The sequence below is a fragment of the Saimiri boliviensis genome, chromosome 2, assembly GCF_048565385.1.
Source record: "Saimiri boliviensis isolate mSaiBol1 chromosome 2, mSaiBol1.pri, whole genome shotgun sequence".
NCBI lineage: Eukaryota > Metazoa > Chordata > Mammalia > Primates > Cebidae > Saimiri > Saimiri boliviensis.
In genome coordinates this window covers 205536396-205555296 of record NC_133450.1, presented here as the reverse complement: position 1 = coordinate 205555296, position 18901 = coordinate 205536396, and the positions used below count along the sequence as shown (strand labels likewise).

The 18901-nt window shown below is 37.0% G+C and overlaps 1 protein-coding gene and 1 pseudogene across 4 annotated transcripts in view; one reads left to right on the top strand and one right to left on the bottom strand.

Annotated features, from left to right (window-relative positions):
- Window positions 1-18901, bottom strand: part of KIAA1958 (KIAA1958 ortholog) — a 213834-nt gene that overhangs the window by 62536 nt on the left and 132397 nt on the right. The window lies entirely within an intron of this gene.
- On the top strand, window positions 10090-11017 carry LOC120366383 (protein SET pseudogene; annotated as a pseudogene).

The following is an 18901-nucleotide window of genomic DNA, read 5'->3' as shown; positions in this document are numbered from 1 at the left end:
TTGAATTAGAAGGGAAGGTCAAGTGAGAGAAAAATTAGAGGAAAGAGGAAGGAATATTTCAGAGGGGCTCACATCTCCTCAGAGGAGAGGGAACATGGCTGAAGCTGCCATAATTACTTGAGATCGACAGGTCTTCCTCAACAGGTCCACTTTAAGTGTTGGTTGTCAAAGGGATAACTAGTCCATAATCCTTAGCTGGCTTTTTATAAGATCCCGTGATCTGCTAAAACCAGGCTTAATCTGGTCAAATTGTAAGTCAAGGTAGAGCATCTCAAGGTAAAAACACTTCATCTAATAGTTCTCACTCTCTGGACTATTGACGTATGTATTCAAACAAGGCGCTAACTGGCTAGGACCGTGGGAAACAGCAAAATGAAAAGTTAGCGTAATGACCAAGGTGAACTGCAAACTGGGTTCACTTTACCTCCCTCAACTCACCTTTCACTGCTCCCTCTGAGCATCTTCTCTATACCAAACTACCAGTCTCCTGCCATCCCCAGGATCTGTTAGCACCAGGACACCCACATTACACCTGCCCCATGCACTGCCTAAGCAATCTTTATACAGTCTTTTTTTTTTTTTTTTTTTTAAACAGCATCTCTCTCTGTCACCCAGACTGGAGTGCAGTGATGCGATCTTGGCTCACAGCAACCTCCACCTCCCAGGTTCAAGTGATTCTCCTGCCTCAGCCTCCCACATAGCTGACATTACAGGCATCCACCACCACACCTGGCTAATTTTTGTATATTCAGTAGAGATGGGGTTTCGCCATGTTGGCCAGGCTGGTCTCGAACTCCTGACTTCAGGTGATCTGCCCGCCTCAGCCTCCCGAAGTGCTAGGATTATAGGCGTAAGCCAACATGCCCAGCCTTCACATGGTCTTTGTATAAATCAAAATACTGTGTTGTTGTTTTTTTTTCAATTCCAAATCCACTTCTACATAACGTTTCCTTACACTCAGCCAAGTCTCTTATTGTCTCCTTCAGTCTATGCCTCACATTTGCTTTACTGCTTGATAGGAGTGTGTTCTCACTGTGTCCAGAAGGTCTCTTCAATTGGTTTGCATTCCCCTTAAGACTATGTCTTTGCTCTTTCAATCTTGATCCTGCCCAGAACTGTTGAACACACTCAGCTTTAATAAATGTATACAGCTACAAAGGAAGAAAAGATGCTGGAAACTATCTGAAGCAACTGTGTCATGTAGGTATATTTCTCTCACCATCCCCATAAACCTGGATAACTCCTATTACTTGTGGGACTTGCTTGATACTAATAAAAGGAATCTTGTATAAAATTTATTATTATTATACCTAGCACTAATTGAATGCCTACAACATGCCAAGAGGTTTTACATAAATTATCTATAATCCGTAAGCAAGCCCTTTGTTATTCCTATTTCAGAGGTAAGGAAATCAGCCTCATACATTTAAGTAACTTCGTACATTTACTCATCCAATATTTACTGAGGTACCCTCCCTATGACAGGCACTGGACTGTTTAAGCTATGGAATTAGTAAGTGGAAGAGCCAGGATTTGAACCTGGGTCTCTGACTCCATGATTGAGTCATTACAGTGAAGGAATCAGGTACTATAAGGATAAAACTCTCAGTAAAGAATGCAATTTAGATATTAGCTTGTGCTTATGAAAAATACCCTGGTCCCCCAAATTTATTCAGATGAACCTTCAATAAGAGTAACTAAGACTGCTTTGTTTAGATGACCACTATAGTTTCAAACATGATTAAATTTAATTATTACATTAAACAGCTAATGGCCTTAAATAATTTCTTTTTTAAATTTTCTTAAAATCACAGGACAGAGACCGTACATTAAAAATGGAAACCTAGGCCGGGCGCGGTGGCTCACGCCTGTAATCTCAGCACTTTGGGAGGCCGAGGCGGGTGGATCACGAGGTCAAGAGATGGAGACCATCATGATCAACATGGTGAAACCCCGTCTCTACTAAAAATACAAAAAATTAGCTGGGCATGGTGGTGCATGCCTGTAATCCCAGCTACTCAGGAGGCTGAGGCAGGAGAATTGCCTGAACCCAGGAGGCGGAGGTTGTGTTGAGCCGAGATCGCTCCATTGCACTCCAGCCTGGGTAACAAGAGCGAAACTCCGTCTCAAAAAAAAAAAAAAAAAAAAAGAAGGAAAAAAGAAAATGGAAACCTAAATCCTAGCACACAGTGAAAGAGGTAAAGAATACTTGTCTGCTTATGTAATGGAACAGAAATTATGTGAAAATGATTAAATGACATATATGGTTCCTTCATGATTATATCTGTCAATTAAATTACATTTACTTAATAAACTGCTTTCAAAATTTTGGAGGCAGGAGTTGCATTATGCTGCTGAGGATATTTTTCATAGTCTATATTGATGAAGAAACAAACAAAGGTCAGAATTTGTAACTGAATACAGGAAAAGGAGGGAACTACTAAAGGAAGATGGGAATGATTTTTTTCTGCCAGAAGACAGGACAAACCCTGAGCTCACGGTGAGGAGGAGCTGGGATGAGAGCGGGAAGGGGCTGTGAGGTTGTGGTAGTGCGGCTGCGGCTGCCCTTACATCATCTGCCACCAGCACAGGTCTTGGCAAGTATGGCTGTATGAAGTGAGGGAAATTTGCTGTGGAAGGCCACCCTGAGGGCCAGAGAGAGTTACTATCTCAGGCAACTCTGGGCAGTCCCATTGGACATGGACAGGGGAAAAAGCAAAGCAGCTAAGAGAAGCAAAGAAATCCCTGAATGCCACCATCTCTCAAGCAACACCTTCCCGGTATCTATCACTGGGACAGTTCCAGCTTCCCAGCTTCTTGCCAGCTCAGGCACCCTGAAGGAAAGCCTATTCATGGACACTTCTTCAACCACTCATCACAGCTGCTTGAAGTCCACTTGCAGAACCCTGTGCTCAACCACTGTCTGAAGAAATGAACTCTCTCCAGGTGTTAATAGACAGGAGCCTTTAGCAATAGCTAAGGAAATCCCTAGCAATTACCAGTATTGATCAATCTAGACCTGAATTTTAAAATGTGAGTACATAAGCATCACTTGGCAATGGGAAAAACCAGTAGCATGACAATCACCAAGCTATACAAGCAGAAAAGCTAATTCCACATTTTCTACTCCTCCTTCTGAAAGGAGAGTTAATCCAGAAAACCAATGATAAAAATTAGAACATTACAAATATATCATTAGAGATTTAAGAGGATAACACATCCTTAAAATAACAACAGTCTTTACTGAAAAAGGAAAAACAGGAAAACAAGAAAGATCCTAGAAATTTAAGATGATTGAAGAAATATATTTTAAAAACAAAAGAAGAGCTGGGTATTAGAATGAACATGGCTAAAAGGCAAATTAGTGATCTAGAAGGACTCTTCCCTCTAGGGCAGGCAAAGACATAAAAAATTGTAAGCATGAAGTTAAGAGATATGAAAGATAGATCCAGGAGACTGTATATGTTCTTAAGAAGGCAAATTAGTGATCTAGAAGGACTCTTCCCTCTAGGGCAGGCAAAGACATAAAAAATTATAAGCATGAAGTTAAGAGATATGAAAGATAGATCCAGGAGACTGTATATGTTCTTAAGAATTCAAAGAAAAAATTATAATGATGAAAGAAATAATATAAGAAAAGTTCCATTAATCAAAGAAAGATTTGAAACTTTAGGATATTAAGGTTTATAAACTGCCAAATAGAAATACTGAAAGAAGACATACATGTAAACATATCTTGGTGAAATCTCCAAAGTCTAAGAACAAAGAAAAAATTCTACAGTCTTTTCTAGTGGGCAGAAAAAAAAAAAAAGCCACCAATGGGCACTGGAGCTGTCAATAAAGTGAGAAGTCCACAGATTTCTTCTGTTACAGATTTCTCATCTATAACACCAAATGGTTTAAAAAAAGGGTTGGGGGGCTTAGTGTCCTCAGAGTTAAGAGGGAAAAAGACTGTAAATGAAGAAATGCATTAACATCACTTGAATGCTAGGGCAAGATAAAGATATTTTCAATCATGAAAGAAGAAGCAACCAACTACCCACTCTACCTTTAAAAAAATTAGTTACAGATAGTTGCCAGCAAAATGAAAAATGGATTGAACAAAGGGGGAAGATAGAGGGTATAAGACATAGTGAGGAGCAAAAATTTATTTTTAACATTCAGTAATGTGGCAATAAAGCTGAATATAATTGTTAAGAAAGGGCTGTATATCGTATGTAAAATATATCTCATTGAAGATTAAAAAAAAAGAATTGTAAAATAGATGAAGTATAATGGAATAAAATCTTGAACCAAAAATCCAACACCTGCAATCTATCTTGCAAAAGTTACAACAGGTTAACAAAAGAAATAAGAACCAAGAAAGAAAGCATGATGTATAGAAAACTTAAAATAATGCAGGAGGACTTCCACTAAGGACTAGGATGAAGTTGCTGGTATTATGCTCTTCTTCCTGCTGAGACTCAACCACTGGAATACAACCATAGGAACCAGAACACAAGAAGCAAAAATCCCAGAAGGAAGGGAAATGCACAGAGGTGATTACTGCTCTGGTCACCATGTTTTGTCTCTTAGGGCATTTGCTGAGTTGCAGTGCAGGACGTAGAACCCCAATAGAAAGCAGCAGCCTGAAGTCTACAGCATCTCAGTGGAATAGGTACATGAATACTCAAGCACAGGGCTACCCATCAGCCAGCACTTGAGAGACTGAGATCCTGGAGGAAGGACACTACAGAAAAAGGAGTCAACACTCTGCATATAATTTTCCTTTCAGAAATTGTTGATCCTAAGCCACATATGGAGGAATGATATAGAGAAACCAAGCAGAAAAAAAAAATCACCAAGAGGCAATTGTATAGCACTGAGGAGTCAAAAATAGTAATTCAGGTGGGGCCTTCCAAAGAGGAGAGAGGACTTGGACAATCTAGCTTTCATTTGAAATCCAGGAAGGGCTCGACTGTAAGAGTTACAAAAACTAGAAATAGATTAGTCTTGACTGCATTAAAGTGATCTGCCCACCTTACATGCTGGCTAGCCGAAATTTAAATCTTTTCTTGAGGAAGATAACATCTTCAAAAGTTTTCAGACACAATGGTCAGCATTCAATAACAAGTTAACAGGCACACCATAAAACAAGACCAAATGAATGAAAACGAAGAGAAAGATCAGGCAATACAAATAGGCCTACAGATAACATGGATTATTCAAGTTCTCAGACACAAACTTCAAAATAATTTAAATATGTTAAAGAAAACAGTAAAAAGATAGAGAATTTTACTAGAGCACTGGAATCTATTAACAAAATAGAAATTCTAGAATTCTTTCCTTTTTCTCTTCTACCTTTTTCTGCCTCAACTATGCACTTTTAAAGTTGTTGGTAGGACAGGGCGAGTTAGACATTTATACCACAGTATGTATGTATTGAAGGAGACACGATGACCTCAACTAAGGGTATGGAGAGCATCTGTATAGTAGAATTGTCCAGTGAGGTGTGCTGGAACTTCGTTATAGTGAGAGATATCTGTCAGCATGGGAGAAATCTGGCAAGCAGTTACAGGGTTTGAGTCAAAAGAGAAAAGTATTCCATGGAGGAGCAGCCTGGTATGTGGTGCCATAATCTGAGCAGGTTAAGAAGGGCATCCGTGCACCAGGAGAAGGTATGTGGAGAGGCCTTGTGTGAAAAGTCAGGTCCTGACTGGGATGAGTAGGCCTTTCATGCATGGGGGTGACCTGGCATGAGGTGTCATAGCCTAAGCAGCATGAAGAAGGCTTTCATGTAGGAGGATGCCCTACAATGAGATATCAGAGTTTGAATGGAGTGAGGAAGGTGTCTCTGGTTGGGAGGATGGCCTAGTGCAGGGTATTATAGGTTGAGCAAATAAGGATGGCATCTGTGTGTATGCAGGAGGCAGAGCACAGTTGGGTGTTGGAGTCTAAGCAGGCAAGGAAAGTCAAAGAAAGACTGAGGAACAGGAGTTAACTAAATGCAATACATGATTCTGAATTAGATCCTTTTCCAATAAAAGACACTGTTGGGGCAACTGGCAAAACTTCCATAGGAATAGACGTTTAGAGGGAAAGAATGCATCAATGTTAATTTCCTAATTTTGATGATTATATTATGATTGTGCAGGAAAATGTTCTTACTTGTAGAAAAATCACAGGAAATCACTTGCAGGGATGCTGCATCAGGTTGGCAACTTAATTTCAAAATTGGTTGAGAAAAAAATGTTCTCTGTAATACACTTTCAACTTTTTGGAGTTTAAGATTGTTTCAAACTTCAAGAACTATTAAAAAGACAATAATGAATTCAGAATTCAATAGATGGCCTTGGACATCCTTGAATAGATGGGGTAACAAGCAGGTGTAACATATGTAACATAATAGATGACTAGTGAACTGAAAGGTCAATAGAAAACAATCAAATTGAAGCAGAAAGAGAAAAGAATGTAGAAAATAGAGAAAATAGCAAAATAGACATATGGGACACAGTGAAATGTCTGATATATTTGTAATTAAGAGTCCCAGAAAGAGAGGAGACAATGGGGTAGAAGCAATATTTTTAAAATGGTGAGTGGAGAATTTTCCAAAATAAAATACCTCAGTCTAGAGATTCCAGAAGCTTTCCTAACCAAGCAAAAGAAATACAAGAAAACTAAATGTAGGCACATAGAATAACAATGCTGACAACCTAAGTCAAAGAGAAAATTTTCTTTTTCTTTTCTTTCTCTCTTTTTTTTTTTTTTTTTTTTTTTTTTGTTAGAGACAGGGTCTCACTGTCAGCTAGGCTGGAGTGCAGTGGTGCTATCACAACTCATTACAGCCTCATGCTCCTGAGTTCAAGAGATCTTTCTGCCTCAGCTTCCTGAGTAGCTAGGACTACCAGCATCCACCACAATGCCTGGCTAATTTTTAATTTTTTTGTAGTGACAGGGGTCTCACTATGTTGCCCAGGCTAGTCGCGAATTCTGTTCAAGAAATCTGCCTGCCTCAGCGTCCCAAAATGCTGATATTACAGGTGTGATCCACTGTGCCCAGCCTTTTTTTTTTCTTTTGCAATTCCCCACATAATACTAACATAAAAGGAAATTTTATTTATTTATTTTAAATTTATTTTTTGAGATGGAGTCTCTCTTTGGTGCCCAGGCTAGAGTACAGTGGCATGATCTCTGCTCACCGCAACCTCTGCCTCCTGGGTTTAAGTGATTCTTCTGCCTTGGCCTCTCGAGTCACTGGGATTACAGGCACACACTACCATGCCTGGCTAATTTTTGTATTTTTATTAGAGATGGGATTTCTCCATGTTGGCCAGGCTGGTCTGAAACTCCTGACCTCAGGTGATCCACCCGCCTTAGCCTCCCAAAGTGCTGGGATTACAGGTGTGAGCCACTGCGCTTGGCCCAACATAAGAGAAATTTTAAAAAGAAACTGGAAAGGACAAATTACCTTATAGAGCACAGCATCAGACTGACTGATTTTTCAACTGAAACAATGGAAGCCAGAAAACAGATGATATCGTTAGTATGCTAAAATACAATTACTGCAAGTCTAAAATTTATACTAAGCAAAGCATCTTTCAAAAATAAAGGTAAAATGCAGCTGCAGTCACACAAAATAATGAGCAAATGTGTTGTTAGCAGTCAAGTGCTAAAAGAATAAAGGCAGATGTTCAGGCAAAAGAAATGATACAAGATGACAGCAAGTTAATGGAGAAAAGAATGCAGGATACTGAAAAGCATGAATATGTAGGTGACTCAATGAATCCAGCTGTTTAAAACAATACTAGTGATATCTTAGGGAGTTTAAAGTATATGCAGAATTAATATTATAATAACACAAATGAGGCTATCTGAATCTAGTTTTGAAAAGTTCTTGCATTGTCCAAAAATGATGAAAATATGAAATTAGACTTCAATAATGCAAAAATACATGTTTACATCTGTATGGTAATACTACAAGAATAATAAAAGAATATATCATGCCTATAATCCCAGCACTTTGGGAGGCTGAGGGGGGTGGATCACGAAGTCTAGAGATCAAGACCAGCCTGACCAATGTGGTGAAACCCCGTCTCTACTAAAAATACAAAAATTAGCTGGGCGTGGTGGCATGCACCTGTAATCCCAGCTACTCAGGAGGCTGTGGCAGGAGAATCGCTTGAACCCAGGAGGGGGAGGTTGCAGTGAGCCAAGATCTCATCACTGCACTCCAGCCTAGGTGACAGAGTGAGACTCTATCTCAAAAAAAAAAAAAAAAAAAAAAAAGAATGTTTAACTTATAAATAAACAGAGGAAGAAAATGAGATAAAAAAAAAACAAAACACTTGCTTAATCAAAAATAAGCCATAAAGAATAGATGGGACCAAAAAAAATGTAAGATGATAGATCTAAACATAAATGTATCCATTATTATAGATATTCCAATTAAAAGATAAATGTTGCCAGGCTGGGTAAATGAACAATACTCAGCTATATTCTCCTGGCAGAAAAATACACCTTACATATAAGAACAAATAGAACATAAAGATTCAAAGCAAAAGGATGAAAAAAGTTATACCATGGGAACAATAAGCAAATGAAAGCTGGTATACCTAAATACTAATAGACAAAACAGACTAAGGCAAGAAGTATTGCTAGAAATAAAGAGGGAGGTTTTAAAACTCAACGGGAAGGTATATATAACAATCCTCAATATTTGTATGGATCTGATAACGAGGCCTCAAAATATAGAAAGCAAATATTCAAAGAATTAAAAAGAGAAATAGGCAAGTCTATGACTAAGAGATTTTAACACATCTTTTCCCACAACTGACAAAACAGGGAGCAAAAAAATGATATAGATATAGATATTAACAATGCAAATATCGAAGTAGACTAAACTGATACATAGAGAACACCACACACAACTGCAGAATATACATTCTTCAAGCGTATATATCACTTTTACCAAAATAGAAATGCTGGGACATAAAGCAAGTCTCAACATTTCAAAGAATTAAATAATTCAGAATATAGTCTCTAATATCAGTAGAATAAAATGAAAATCAATTACAAGAAGATAATTTGACAATTAAGCAATTATATACTTCTAGGTAATAAATATATTCTTAAGTTTAATATATATGTATGTATAGTGTGTTTGTGTGTGTGTGTGTGTGTGTATAAAATAAATCTTTCTGGTGAAAGAAAAAAAAAACCATGAGAATTAGAAAATATTTCCAATTGGATGATAATGACAATACATGTCCAAGTTGTGGGATGAAGTTACTTGCTTAAAGAGAAAACAACAGCATTTAGTGCAGACTACAAGAAAAGTTGAATATCGACTGTGCCAAGAAATTTATAAGAACAATATATCTACCCAAAAAAGTAGAAGGAAGAAAACACTACAATTAAGAACATAAATCAATAAAATGGAAAATAAATTTATAATAAAAAGTAATGTAAGAGATGGATTTGAAAAGACTAATAAACTAGCAAGAAAAAGCGAGAAAGCACCAATTATGCCAGAAATAAAAAGCATGTTATCACTATCGGTCCTACAAATTGTAAAAAGACAGTAAAAAGATGCTATGAATAACTTGATGTCAATCAATTTGAAAATGTAGATAAAATGGACAAATACCTAGAAAAGCCACAACTCACCAAAACTAAATAAGAAACATAAAGTTTGAATAGTCTTATACCCATTAAAGAAATGGAGGCCAGGTGCAGTGGCTCATGCCTGGAATCCCGACAGTTTGAGAGGCCAAGGTGGGTGGATCACGGATCACTTGAGCTCAGGAGTTTGAGACCAGTGTGGGTGATATGGCGAAACTCCATCTCTACAAAAAACACAAAAATATTAGCCAAATGTGGTGGTATGTGTCTCTGGTCTCAGCTACTCAGAAGGTTGAGGTGGAAGGATGGTTTGAGCCTGGGAGGCGGAGGTTGTAGTGAACCAAGATTGCACCACTGTACTCCAGCCTCAGTGACAAAGTACAATAAAGAATAACAAAGTAAAACTTCAGGTTCAGATAGATTTCACCAGTAAATTCTTCCAACTGCCAAATTCTGCTAGTGAATAGAAACAGAGGGAACAGAGTGTTCTGCCTGCTTCCGGATGAGCGAGAAGACTTATGCTCTGGTTCTCAGACTTCCCCAGCAGCATGGCCCCCAAACACCAGTCTCCACTCCCACCTCAAAAGAAGAAACCAAGACCACCTCCTGCTCTGGGACTGGAGGAAACATCGGCCTCTGCAGGCCTGCTGAAGAAGGAAGAAAAAGAACAGCAAGAAGCAATTGAACACATTGATGAAGTACAAAATGAAACAGACAGACTTCGATGAACAAGCCAGTGAGGAGATTTTGAAAGAAGAACAGAAATATAACAAACTCTGCCAAACATTTTTTCAGAAGAGGTCAGAATTGATCACCAAAATCCCAAATTTGGGGGTAACATTTGTCAACCATCCACAAGTGTCTGCACTGCTTAGGGAGGAGGACGAAGAGGTACTGCATGATTTGACCAGAGCTGAAGTGACAAAATTTGAAGATATTAAATCAGGTTACAGAATAGATTTTTATTTTGATGAAGATCCTTACTTTGAAAATAAAGTTCTCTCCAAAGAATTTCATCTGAATGAGAGTGGTGATCCACCTTCAAAGTCCACCGAAATCAAATGGAAATCTGGAAAGGATTTGACGACACGTTCAAGTCAAACGCAGAATAAAGCCAGCAGGAAGAGGCAGCAGAAGGAACCAGAGAGCTTCTTTACCTGGTTTACTGACCATTCTGATGCAGGTGCTGATGAGTTAGGAGAGGTCATCAAAGACGATATCTGGCCAAACCCATTACAATACTACTTGGTTCCCAATACGGAGGATGAAGAAGAAGGAGGAGAGGAAGATGATGATGATGATGGAGGAGGAAGGATTAGAAGATAATGATGAAGAGGGGGATGAGGATGAAGGTGAAGATGGAGATGATGATGAAGGGCAGGAAGGAAAAGAGGATGAAGGAGAAGATGACTCATAGAACATTGATGGATTCCAACCTTCCTTTTTTAAAATTTTCTCCAGTCCCTGGGAGCACGCTGCAGTCTTTTTTCCCCGCCTCTTGTGCTCAGTCAACCTGTTTTTGAGGTCTCTTTTCTCTACACCCTGGTTCTTATTTTGGGGGAAATACTTGAGCAGAATACAATGGGAAAGAGTCTGCCCCTTTCTGTTTGAAATTCATTTTTATCCCTTCCTGTCTGAACAAAAACTGAATGGAATCACCACCACCGAGCTCTGTGGGAAAAAAGAAAATCCTGCTCCCTTCGCTCTGCTGGAAGCTGGAGGGTGCTAGGCCCCTGTGTAGTAGTGCATAGAATTCCAGCTTTTTTCCTCCTTTCTCTGTATATTGGGTTCAGAGAGTACACTGTGTCTCTATGCGAATATGGACAGTTAGCATTTACCAAGATGTATCTGTCTACTTTCCCTTGTTTAAAAAAAGAAAAAAAAAAATGGGGTTATAGAAGGTCAGCAAAGGGTGGATTTGAGATGTTTGGGTGGTTTAAGCGGGCATTTTGACAACATGGCTTCTCCTTTGGCATGTTTAATTGTGAAATTTGACAGACATCCTTGCAGTTTAAGATGACACTTAAAATAAATTCTCTCCTCATGATGACTTGAGCCCTGCCACTCAATGGGAGAATCAGCAGAACCTGCAGGATCTTATTTGAAATTGCCATTCTCTATTATAATTTGTTCCTGTTTATTTTTAAATTTTTTGTTTCACTGGAAAGGAAAGATGATGCTCAGTTTTAAATGTTAGAAATGTACAAGTTGCTTTGTTACAATAAAACTATTACAATAAAACTAAATGTGTACACACACCAAAAAAAAAAAAGAAAAAGAGAGGGAACACTCAATTCTTGCATAGGGTAGCATAACTTTTCTATAAAAACAAGGCAAGAACAATACAATAAAAGAAAACTATATGTCAACTGAGTTCATAAACACAAACAGAAACATCTTCAACACACTATCAGAAAACAGAATCCCTACCTCACATTATAAACAAAAAAACAATTCCAAATGGATCATGACTTAAATATGAATGGTAAAATAAAGGAATGATGGAAACATAAGAGATCAGCTTTATGACCATGGGGTAATCACACATTTTTAAATAAGGACATCAAAATCACTACCCCTAAAGTAAAAGACTGATCAAAATCACTACTCCAAAAGTAAAAGGTTTATAAATTGATTTCCACTAAAATGAAAAACAGACATTTATCAAAATGCAGCATTAAGAGATGAACAGGCAAGCCACATAGAGACAGAAGATGTTATAGTACTTTTACCTAAAAAATCATTTAGAAGGACAAACCCCCATGACACGTTTACCTATGTAACAAACCTGCCCATGTACCCCCAAACTTAAAAGTTTTTTAAAAAGGAAAAAAATTATTTAGAAGGGAGATAGTCCAATTAAAAATTGACAAAACCTGAATGGGCCCTGAATAGAAATATTAATATTCTAGGAAACATAAATTAAAATATGCTCACTAAAATGTCTAAAATGAAAAACAAAATCTGGAAATATCAAATCATAGTGAAGATACGGAGCAAAAGGAACACTCTTACTAAGTTGGTACAGGTGTCGATTTGTGCAACCACTTTGGATATTAATAGACAGTATCTACTAAAGTTGAACACACACACCAGTTCTATGACTCAGTAATCCTATACCTATATACCCAAGAGAAACATGTACGTATGTGTACCAAAGGCATGAATGTATGACTGTTCATAAAAGCATAATAGTACAACAAATAATAAATGGCCCCAAACTGGAAATATCCCTATGACCTCATAAACAACAGTATGCATATAAAATTATAAAATAGCTATAAAATAAATTATTATACAATAGTGACAAGGAGTGGAGTACTAGAGTGAACTGTATGCAATAACATGGAAGAATCATAATATTATGCAAAAGAAGCCAGACAGGGAAGAGTATATTGAAAGGGTCCATTTACGTAATTAAAAAACAGATGAAACGACTCTATGGTGAAGTCAGAGGTTACCTTAGGGAGGGGTAAGGGAGGACACACGAGGGAAGCTTCTGGGGTTCAGTTAATGTTCTATGTCTCCCTCCAGCTGGTGGTTACAGCAATATATTAGCTTCAGAAAAATTAATCAAGCCATACACTAATGATTTGTACACTTTTCTATCTGTGTAATTCAATCAGAAAACACTCAAAAATCCTTAAAAATCCTTTAAAAATGTATATGCAAACCTAATAAATGAAGAGTTAAACCATGAACCTAGATGGGAAGACTCTGTATTATAAATTATTTAATTTCTCCAAGGAATCTTTAATTAAATGTAATTCTAATTAAAACTCCCCTTTTTTCTTGTTACTTGTTAGGATGTTTCTAAAGTTTAAGAAAGTGAATGTGTAAGAAAAGGAAGGCAATTTCGAAAATAATTAGGAGGCCTTGCCCTGAAAAAAAAAAAGTACCATAATACCACTATAATTTAAATTGTAAATTTCTATTTGTAAGTTAGTATTTGTAAGAAACAGACTGTTGCCACAGAAGAGAATCCAGGAAAGGTCTGCAAATACGTAAAATGAGGGTATAGTAAATACTCTAATTCAAATTGTTGGGAAAAGATGGACTCTTCAATAAATGGTATAATTGGTTGAGTTGGAAAAGCAAAACAAAAGCAAATTTAGACACCTGTTTCATACCACACACAAAATCCACATATCTAAATGGCTTTTTTTTTTTTAAGGAAAAAAAAAGAAGAAAGCTGTTTCCTTAAAGAAGACAGATTTTCTCAGCCTTTCTCAGCACAACACAACCCACAAGGTATAAAATATAGATGATCAGATGTCAAAAAATTTTGAAAATCCTGCACTGAACTAATTTTAAAAGACAAGAAACATAACCAAAGAAAACACTTATAAAACATAAACCAAGGGCATATGAAAAGCTCCTACAAACCAACAGGAAAAAAAGAACTCGCTAGAAAAAGGGCTTGGGATATGACAGGCAATTATTCACAGAACAAATACAAATAACAAAAAGCAATTATAATAGGCATTGTAATTAAAATGAGATATAGTTCATTTGCCAGATTAGCCAAAATACAAAAAGGTCCATATCTCAATGTTGGCCAGGTTGCTCATACTCTCAGCCAACACTGGATGACGTCTACATCAATACATTAATACAACTTTTTGGCGGGCAAGCTCGGCTAAAGGCAGAAATATACAAGTATGCAAAGACAAATGTATGAAGATGTTCACCAAAACCCATTAGCAGATAAGTGATTAAATAATTGGGCATATATATACACACATATATATTCACATGCACTTATTAAAAATTGTGTTAGCCTTCTACATGCTAACATGAAAACTGTTCCACAATATATTTACTTAAAAAAAATTCAGTCTAGAACAATATCCATAGCAAGATTCCATTTTTTATAAGAAAAATAAAATTTAAATGATCTGTTTATGATTACATAAAAAAAAAATTGGAAGGAGACACATCACATTGGTTAGTGATTAGCCCCATGGGACTTTAAGTTTTGCAGTATGAACATACTATATTTGCAAGCTATAAAATAAATAGGACTTTAAAAATGTAAATATAGGAAAAATAATAAAATGTTTTTTATTTAGCACAGGAATTCCTTTTTTAGAAATGTATCCTAAGGATTTAATCAGAGAAGTATATAAAAATGTATGCTCAAGGATGTTAAGAAAAATTTATAAAAGAAAAAAACTGGAAACAAATCCAACAGCATCATAAAATAGATTTTGGCACATCTGTGCAGTGGAAAAATATGAAGCTACATAACAATCTACTTTCAAAGGCTAAAGATCTTTTACAAATGTACAAAATGGTAAATACAATTAGATTACAGTTTTTTTTGAAGTATATTTTTGTAAGGAAAAAGTCCAAAATTAAACATCAAAATGCTAAACATTCCTACCTACAGGTAATTTGAGTCCTGTGATTTTTATTTCCTATTTGATAGTTATTTACCAATTATTAATAAATGTCTACTGCCTTATTAATAAAAACTGCCTTAGCATTTTTAAAGCATTATAAGTCTTAACAAAGCAAATGGTGGTTGTACATCTATTTTTTATTTGTATTTCTTTAAGGTAGGCTTTCGCTCTGTTTCCCAGGTTGGAGTACAGCGGCATGATCACGGCTTGCTGCATCTCCTGTCTCCTGGGCTCAAACGATCCTCTTGCCTCAGCCTCTCTTAGCAGTTGGGCCCACAGGTACGCACCACCACACTAGACTAATTTTAAAATTTTTTGTAGAGATGGGGTCTCACTATGTTGCCTAGCTGGCCTCCAACTGCTGGGCTCAAGCAATCCTACTGCGTCGGCCTCCCAAAGTGCTAGGACTGCAGGCATGAGCAACCACACCTGGCGTTCCATTTTTATGTATGATAGTTCAGTCTAAAAATGTTTGCCATCAAATTCAGTGTTTGCTTTTATCTTTTGAGATGATGTATCACCAGCATTAAGCACTTTATATGTATTAGCCATTTTAGTCACATAGAATCCTCTTCAAAAAGATGAGTACGAATAAACGGAAAATAAATAAGACTTTTAAAAAGGAAAAACATTATTTATAGTTATTATTCAGCTTGAATTCTAATATTCTTTCCCTAGCAAGGAAATAAAATTTGTCATATTTTAAGTGTAAAACTTGCAAGCACAGTTAACGATGAGTTCCTTAAGTACTATGAAAATATAATAGTGTAACCACCTGTAATTTTATATAATCTATCATACAAAAATACAGTCACTGTTTCTATCTGGAATATTCAACTATGAGTAAAGACTGGTGGAATATTCAGCCATGAAAGAAAAACATTTGCATTTCTGCAAAGTAATTTTGTATGAGATATGTTGTATTTTCAGATGTTTTAACATGTTTTTTCATTATTAAATGATTTTAGTAACACAAAATAGATGCGTGAAGTTAACCCACTTAATTTCGAACAGCCATTCCTATTTGGTTCAAAGAACACTGTCATATGTGCTAACAGTAAAATGGTATATGGAGAATTATATCTGACTAAAATGATTCTCCTCAAAATAAGGAAGTTCAGAACATGACATCTCCTTAGCTTGGTATAATTAAAAAAAATTTTTTTTAATATATTTTATTTTTTGAGAAGGAGTCTTGCTCTGTCTCCCAGGCTGGAGTGCAACGGTGTAATCTCAGCTCACTGCAACCTCCACCTCCTGGGTTCAAGCGATTCTCCTGCCTTGGCCTTCTGAGTAGCCGGGATTACAGGCGCATGCCCTTATGCCTGGCAAATTTTTGTTATTTTTACTGGAGACGGGTTTCACCATGTTGGTCAGGCTGGTCTCAAACTCCTGACCTGTGATCCACCAGCCTCAGCCTCCCAAAGTGCTGGGATTACAGGCGTGAGCCACTCTATCTGGCCACTTACTTTTAAAAATAGAAATAGTCTTGTTTTGTTGCCCAGGCTGGCCTCAAACTCCCGGCTTCAAGCAATCCTCCTACCTTGGCCTCCCAAAGTGCTGGAATTACAGACATAAGCCGCTGTGCCCGGCCTCAGCTTAGTATAATTTTGCACCTATTTAAGAAGTGTCTGACAAGGGGATTACTGGAAGTAAAGAAAAGTGGACAACAGAGCTCCACACACACAGACAAGTGAGTTCATTGTTTGCAGCCGGGCTTTCTTTTCCATTAACAGGATTTTCAGGCTTGGGGCTCCAGGAAGTCTATGATTAATTCAACTGCAGATCCTTTACTAAAGGATTGTTGCTGCCTATGGTCTGTGTTGGCACAGTCACATGTGCAATGCTTCCCCTTCCAGGGCTTTCCCCTCCTCAGTGGTTAGAAACACTGCACACGAGCTGCCTGGCTCAATCTGCATTGACTGTATATCCTGAGGCCAGCACACAAAGTCCAGGTCAACAAAATGTTTTTCAAAATGCGGTTTACCTTGGTTTGTTGTAGCTACAAAAATCAGCCAGCTTTGCAGAAAACAATTTATTAAATGAATGAAGACTGGTCATCATGCCTAAATACACACAAAACACCGTGACTCAAGCATGCTCTCATTATAGACACTGTTGACACTCATTAGCTGACTTTATTGGATTGCTTTTCTTATTTCCATACGTTTTAGGCTGTACCAACAAATATAAAAAACAATAGAAAATTACACTACATTAGAGGCAAACATTACACACGCAATGGAATAAACTAGACATAAAACTAGGTTTTTATTTCGAGCACAAGTACGTAGACAAATATGAAGAAAAACAGTGAGCTGACAAAAATGAGAACGTCTTAGAGGAAAAAATCAGTGAGCAGCAAAATAAAGATGAAACCGAGAGAGTACTCTTAACGAAAAAGTTATTATTACAAATATTGACGGGCAGCAGATTATTTGACCAAAAACATCAGTCACATATTTGACACAGTATCAGGAATTTCCCTCTATTTCAATTCACCTTTCTCCTCTTTCTCTCACAAATTATAATTGTAGCAGCTTTTAAAAAGTTTTAAAATAGGATTTGAGTGAAACAGGCATGCGTGATTTTTTCACATAAACCAGTTAAAAGCCTAGTGGCCAGAAAATGTATATAAAAATAACAATCTATAAAATTTGGGGAAAAGTAAATGCATCCTCAAAGAACAGTACTGTATTTTTTTCATACAGCAGAGATAATCTGTTGAAACAGTTTTCTCTAAGTATTACTTGTGGTTATTGTATTTCTACACAGATGTCTGGTCTTAAATTATAGTGACTAAATTGATAAATCTTCTTATTCCCAGTTAACTTCTAAGGGATACAGTAAAAGAAACCTTAAACACATTCTTAAGATTTGTAAGAAGGATGGAAGACCTTATTGAATACAGCATTCGTTCTAAGCCATGAAAGTTCTTCATTTTAATACATAAGTCTGTTGAATCTAAAACACTTCCAATCATTTTCCCACCAGGTTTCAGGCATATGGGTTTGGAGTTACATTTGAGGACTACAACATAAAAGGTAAAAACTATTACTGACCATGGGGCTAATCTAGCAAATCTACATCTAACTTTGGCAGTGAAAACATTTAAAATTGTGGGAGAAATTAGAAACTCTATAAATTAGAAACCTAATAAATATATATGTATTTGATTTAAAAACTGCCCTAGGCAAAAAGGCCTCAGGACAGAAATACAAAATGTACGTAAGACCCAAAGGTGGGAAATAAATCCAAGAGCAGGATTCAAATAAATGTGCCCATTGCTAAATTGTTAATCATCAGGATATATCATGCCATAATCTTTGGTGTCCAAAATATAAAAGGAATTCTTGGTACAAAGGCTCTGCCTGAAAACCTCTGATGTAGGAATCAAGAAATACTTTTGTGTGACTCTGGAGGCCACTGGACAAAGGCAGAACTTCTTTAGACCACACATATTTAAATTTATTTTTATTGCTTTATCACCTCATAGATGGGCAAATGTCTAAAGCATATTCTAGAGAAAAGGCTCACAGTTAAAATCTGCCTTTGCTTTCATTTAAGCAGAGGTGGTGGGGGCCTTGATGAATTAGTTTCAATAGCCTTAGAATTAAATCAGCAATTTCAGCAGCAACGTGTCCAAATACAGCATTGGCTGTTGCTACATATCTGACAATCACACACAAAGTTTCTATATAATTCAGGGGATTACCCCTTTATTAAAGAAATCTTGTCATTATAAGCCCATTGAACTGACAGAAGGAAACCCTGCACCAAGTGAGGAGTTCTGGCAAGTTGGTGTAAAAAGGCTCTTCAGGAGGCAGCCTTCCTAACACTTTATGACAGTTTCCCCCACTCATTTTAAGAGTATAAATACAAGTATAGTAGCATTT